Below are 6,561 nucleotides of genomic sequence, written 5' to 3' on the forward strand. Positions count from 1 at the left end.
AATTCAAAAATAGGCACTACATTTGAGAAAGGACATGCAACGTTTGTCATTATGGGTCTCAGTTATCTGACCCAGTAATATTTCCCATTTCCATCCATTTCCTACAGAGTTAATGATTCTATTTTCCTTAAAATTCCATGGTATATGTATACCACATTTTCATTATCTATCTGTTGATAGATATCTGGATTGATTCTATTTTCCAGCTGTTGTGACTAGAATAGCAGTGAACACGGATGTGTAAATAACCCTATAGCAAAGGGGTTCTCAACCTTCCTGATGCTGTGACCCTTTAACACAGTTCCTCATGTTGTGGTGACCCTCAATCATAAAATTAATTCATTGCTATTATTATTTCATAACTGAAATTTTGCTACTTTTATAAATATCTGATATGCAGAACCCAAAGGGGTCATGACCCACATGTTGAGAACCATTGCTGTAGCAGATTAGAGAGTCTTTTGGGTATATTACCAAGAACGGTATGGCTGGGTTATATGGTAGCTCCATTGTTGTTGTGGTGGTGGTGGTAGTGATGGTGGTGGTGGTGGTGGTTGTGGTTATTGTTGTCATTGTTATTGGTGATATGTGGGGGCATGTGCATGCCAGAATGTGTATGTGGCAGTCAGTAGACAACTTTCACGAGTCAGTTCTTGCCTTCCATCCTGTTAAAGCAGAGTCTCTGATGGTGATTCTGTCAAGCTGTACACTCTAAACTACCTGTCCCACAAACTTCCTGTCTCTACCTTGCATCTGGATGTGGAAGGGCTGAGGATACAGGGGTACACTACAGAATCTGAATTTTTTTGTATTTTGAGACTCAACATTCATTTCTACTTCCTATTGTATCATTTTCTTGGTTTTAGTTCCTTCAATATTATATTATAGCATCTCCTGGCTATTCATCTGTCAGAGTTATTATCCCTCTGACAGATGAATAGCCAGGAGATTCTTTCTCCCACTCGGTAAGTTGCCTCTTCCCTCACTTGCCTGCTTCCTTTCCTGTACAGAAGGATTTTAGTTCCATGAGGTTCCAGTTGTTCATTGTTCATGACCAGGAGCTGAAGGTGGCGTGAGGAAAATTCCAGCAGCTGGAAAGCGAGGAAAGAAATTCTCGTGAGAAACATCTGAGAGGGAGAAACTCTGTACTCTCCCTCATAACAAAAGCCTTCCCTTCGACCAGACCTTAGACAGGCCATGTCCTCGCTTCTTGCACAGTGTGTGCGCCCAAAGTTAATTCTTACTAAATCCCATTTGTCATAGGTGCAACGCTGGTCCCTCTTAATAAAACTGTGTGTCATTCATAAAAGATTCAGGCAGGGGCTGAGCGTGGGAGTAACAAATGTGTCCTCTCTTCTTGAACTATTCCACAAGGACAACCAGAAAGCCCAAAGATTTGATGGCAGATTCAACAGCAGTTTTCTCAGGTGGGCTCATAAGAACATATTTTTTTTTCAGTCTATTATAATAAGTATTGTCCAAGTCAGTCTGTTCAGCTGAGTTGCATCTTCCTACAAATTTGCCTAGTATTTCTCAAATAAGGATGAAAAAACAAAAAAACACTAGTGATAAGCAAATGGGTTGTAAGTAAAGGGTTCAATGATCGAAGTCCCAGTCTTAGTTCTTTTCACAGTATGCTGTGGGAAAACTTTCATTCAGCCAAGGAAATAGATTTAAAAAAAAAAACAAAAAACAAAAAAAACAACTAACTATAATTACAGGCAGGAAAGAATGCTACAAAGGAAAAAAAACAAGTAGAAAATAATGAAGCAGGGGCAGGCAATGTCTAAGTAGAGTGCTTAGGCTCTGAGGATGTGGTCTACAACCCTAGGTGAACAAGAGAGCCAGAACTTCTGAAGAGACAAAGGAAGAGGGTCAGGAGAGAGGAAGCCAGTGGTAAGGATGCTGTGAAACAGGAAGTTGCTGTGTATGCTGAAGCCCCTGGGAGGGGACCAGGTGGCCAGAGCAGGAGAGGTCATCTAGTAGATGGAGTGTGTTGAGAGGAAGAGGTGAGTGTGGCGGGCAGTCAGTAAAGGCTGGCTCTGCTTTTTGCCAGTGCTCTGCTCGTGGCAACGCAAAACTGTACAACTGTTGTGAGGAGACAGTTCGCTGTTTTCCTACAGAAGCAAGTCTACATCTGTGATTGACAGGAGCCAGCCATTCCACCCGCTGGTATTTGCCGAAGCTCGTGTCTGCAGGAGGAATTTCCACAAATGCTCCTGTGGCTTGATGGCTCAAAACACAGCAACCCATTTTTTTAATCAAACGTTAATGAATATTTTTAAAGAAAGCTCTTAAAGAGAGAATATTTTAGAAAGGCACACTAGTGGAATGGAATAATACTGAGCAATAAAAGGTACAAACTAATGAACAAATACAAAGAAGTTATTTATAGTGAATATATAGTGAATGTAGTCATTTATATAGAAAATAGAAAAAATAGTAAAAATTCTACAAATGAATGTGTATTTAGCAAGGTCACATGCTTTAAAGACAAAAATCATATATATTTTAGATACTAAAAGAAAATAGGAGCAATAAAAAATGTTAAAGTGATTCAAAAATATTATCGCTCAGGCTAGCAATTGAATTAACAATAATAATTATTGCTCAATTCATAGTCATCTCTGAAAACATGAAATACTTTTTGGTCAACTTAACACAGCATATATAGTACCTATACGCACCAAAACCTAACACAGATGGTGAAGAAAAAATAAGGAAGATTTAAATAAGTGAAATAATATGACAAACTGGATGTGAGGTGAGTTCTCCTCAAACTGATACATAAATTCAGTGAAATTCCAACCAAACTTCTGGAAAGTGTGCCTGGGTGCGGGGGTTGTGTAAAAACTGCAGAGTTTATTGTTCTTTACTGGAAATGCAAAGAACCTACAGAAACCAAGCGATTTGAGAGGGAGCACAGTGGAAGAACCTGGACTAGTTATTTTCAGCGTGTAGAGGAGCTACAGGAACTAAGGAAACAGCAGACATCCAGATCAATGGAGAGTTCAGAAAAGGCCTCATTCTGAATCAATGATAAGTAGATTTTTTAAGTGTCATAGCAATTCAACTGGGGGGGGGGAGTCTACTTAACAAATGATTTTTTAAAAAATATTTTATTTTATTTTATGTGCATTGGCATTTTGCCTGCATGTATGTCTGTGTGAGGGTGTCAGATCTTGGAGTTTTAGAGAGTTGTTAGCTGCCATGTGGTTGCTGGAAATTAAACCCCGGTCCTCTGGAAGAGCAGTCAGTGCTCTTAACCACTGAGCCTTCTCTCCAGCCCCAACAAATGATTTTTGAAATAGTCAGGGTTCAGTAGGCAAAATGAATCTTGACCCTTACTGAAAGAATGGTAAACGTTGGTGGTGGCGGCACTCGTTACTGCATGGAAAGGTCCTAGTCATGACAGAACCCAGTGTTAGTTTTCAGAGCTTTATTAGGAGGGAAAAGGTGGGGGAAGGGGACCAGGCCTGGGGAGAGAGGAAGATGGTGGGGTGGAGGAAGAGGGGAGCAGAGAGCAGAGAGAGCGTGGGGTCTGCATCCGGCTTCTAAGACGCAGATTGCATGACCAGGCCGCACATACATAGTCGCCAGTTGCCCCCTGATGTAAGACGCAAGACCCCGAGCTGCGCATGTGCGGGAATGAGGGGAGGATTCTAACATTCCAGACTTTTTGCTCATTATAGAAAAGCAAGTGAATAAGAATAGGGGCATCGTTTCTCTTAGAAAAACTGCTTCCAGCTGACTTGGTGGGCATGGGTTGGCTCTTTTAGGGGGGGTAGGGAAGGGGGCAGGGAAGGAGGCCTTCCGAGGTAGACAGCCGTCCTGGGATGGTGGGCTGTCCTGCTGCCCTGGAGCCATCCATTCCTCTTGGCGTGGCACCCTGGCCGCTTTTGTATCTGACAGGATGCTGGTGAGACAGGAAAAGCCTGAAGTAGATCCGACCTGTCCAGATGGATTTAAGCTGGTTTCTGGGGCTTGGGGGGGGGGGGCGGGAATTGAACATGTTAAGAAGCAGCCATGAGAAAATTAGTGACCATTGTAGTGTTTAGTACTCTGCTTATATTAGTTAGTGTTAATGAGAGAGACAGAGAGATTGGAACATGTTTTTAAGCTTTATCAGAGACAGATTATTTTAAGGCACCTGTTTCCTTTACTAGTTTAGCATCCTGGAGACACAGATGATCAATTGTTGAGAGCATTTAACAGTAATAGATGGTTATGTTAAAGTCTGTTTTTGTAGAGACCAGACACTTTTGGTTCTAGGGGTGTAAATACCTTTTAGCTGTTACAGTTTCTTACTTGATGATCTCTGGACTCCAGTTCTGTGGTGGTCCTGTATCATTAGCTGAGCAGTTAATCAGGAGAGGGAACCGGGAAGAGAAAAGCTTGTGGTGCGTGAGAAATTATTTCTTTGGAATTAGGGACAAGGCAGAGATCAGGGCCCTGTCTGTGTCCCTGTGCATGAGGAGGAGAAGCGCTTCTGAAAGGTCCGGAGTGAGGCATGGAGGGAGCAAAGAAATGAAAGCTCCTACCTTAGCTGGGAAATCTTTTCCCATCAAGTAGCCCTGAAAGTACAATTAAATCTGGGAAGGTGGAGATAAGGCTGTCCTCTCTACCCCAACATTAGGGAAACGAGGAAAGGTGAGACCCCAAAACTCCCAGGACTGGGTTAGTGGCTCTGGTGTCCAGAAGGAAAGAAATGGATCGCTTCCATGCTGCAATCTGGGTTCCCTGCGAGCCTGTGGCCAAGCCTAGGTCTGCTGGAGGTCTCAGCTTGATGTTCCCTTGCACCTTGGTGCTTGGGTACAGTCAGCTGACTGGTTGTCTTTCTAGGCGGCACTTTGAACAAGGCTCAATTGATGGCCTGGCAGGGCATGCACTAGCCCTCATGGCCTCCCCCTTGCCCCCCATACTTAAAACAGGGACCCAACGGCTTTCGGGAGCCAGTGTGTGCCAGCGCTTGGCAATTCTGTTCTCGAGCTTTTTTTCATCTCTCCATTGGTACACTTTAAATGTCACAGCTGAACTTCCGCCTGTGGGGTCAGGAGCCTTGCTCTCCAGATGCTTAATTAAGTTTTAGTCCTATGTCAGGGAGGTCTGGGGGACAAGAGATGGATTTTACTTCATGCCTTGAATTTATTTTTTTAAATGTCTGCTGGCTTGGGGACAGCTTTAGGAAGACCCGCCAGGAGGCAGGGTGTGAACTGATCTCTGGCTAAAGAGCCACCCTGATTACTGTCAACTTATTTGCATGGATCCTAGCCTGCTTCCAGACCTGTCTGTGCTTCTCAGGGCAGCTTGAGAATGAGTGGGTGTGGGGGGGGGGAGTCAAGGCGAGTTAAAGTGAGAGACAGTTAAAGTGGGCAGAAGCGGCCCAAGCATCACTGGAGGGCGGAGAACGGAAGTCAGACAGACAGCCGTGGTAGCACATGGCAGAGAAAGAATCAGAAATGGAGAAGGAGAAGGGTTCAGAACTTCAGCAGAAAGCTTGGGGGTAAGGTAGCTCTTTTCATATGCCCGTTCGCTGGCAGAAGTCAGATAATTCCTGTGAAATATCGGGGTTGAAACAGCCAGATTTACTGGTATCCACCCCTGTGTCCCATGGCTGCAGCACCGAGAGAGAAAAATAAAAAATTAAAACAACAAACCAGGGTCAGACTCCAGTCCCAGGCGTCCCTGAGGTAGGAGACGGATCTATGCATCAGGACTGGTTACTCCCCGATTCATTGCTTCGTCAAGAGAGGAGTAAGGGCTGGGAGCGGACACAGCATGAGGACCCCCCCCCCCGGGGGGGGGGTCTAACAGCATTGACCTCTTCATCAAGAGAGAGAACGAGTCGGTGCCAGCGCAGCCCAAGGAGCCCCTGGGGGTCCAGCAAGAGGCATAGAGCTCAGGCTGCAGTCGCAGGAAACGGTGGGGGGACTCACCAGTCTTGGCAGCACATGTGGTGTGGTGGTCCTGCGGCTGAGCAAATGGAAAAAGCGTAAGTGTAGCGGGCAGTCGCAGGTCCTGGGTACAGGTTTCCGACAATGCTCAGCCCCCGACCCCGAGTGAGTGGAATTTCCTATCCGAGTCCACGGCACCAATGAAAGGATGATAAACAGCGCTGGTGGCGGCGCTGGTTACCGCGTGGAAAGGTCCCGGTCATGACAGAACCCAGTGTTAGTTTTCAGAGCTTTATTAGGAGGGAAAAAGGGGGAAGGAGACCAGGCCTGGTGAGAGAGGAAGATGGTAGGGTCGGGGGAGAGGGGAGCAGAGCAGAGCAGGGAGCAGAGGGCAGAGAGAGCGTAGGATCTGCATTGTCTTTTAAGGTGCAGATTGCGTGACCACGCCGGGGCTTATGTAGTCGCCAGTGCCCCGGATGATGTAAGACACAAGACCCCGAGCTGGGCATGGGCAGCAGTGAGGGCAAGATCCTAACACTTACCTCAAGAAGCTGCACCTCTGTGAAGATTGGAAGTGGTTTGTTCCCGAAGTGTCTGTGTTCATGATCCGAACCTTAATACAGCCGTGTGTGTCCTGAAACCCTTCAAGAAGTAAAACCTGGTGAGA

This window comes from Peromyscus leucopus, chromosome 11, assembly GCF_004664715.2.
Source record: "Peromyscus leucopus breed LL Stock chromosome 11, UCI_PerLeu_2.1, whole genome shotgun sequence".
NCBI lineage: Eukaryota > Metazoa > Chordata > Mammalia > Rodentia > Cricetidae > Peromyscus > Peromyscus leucopus.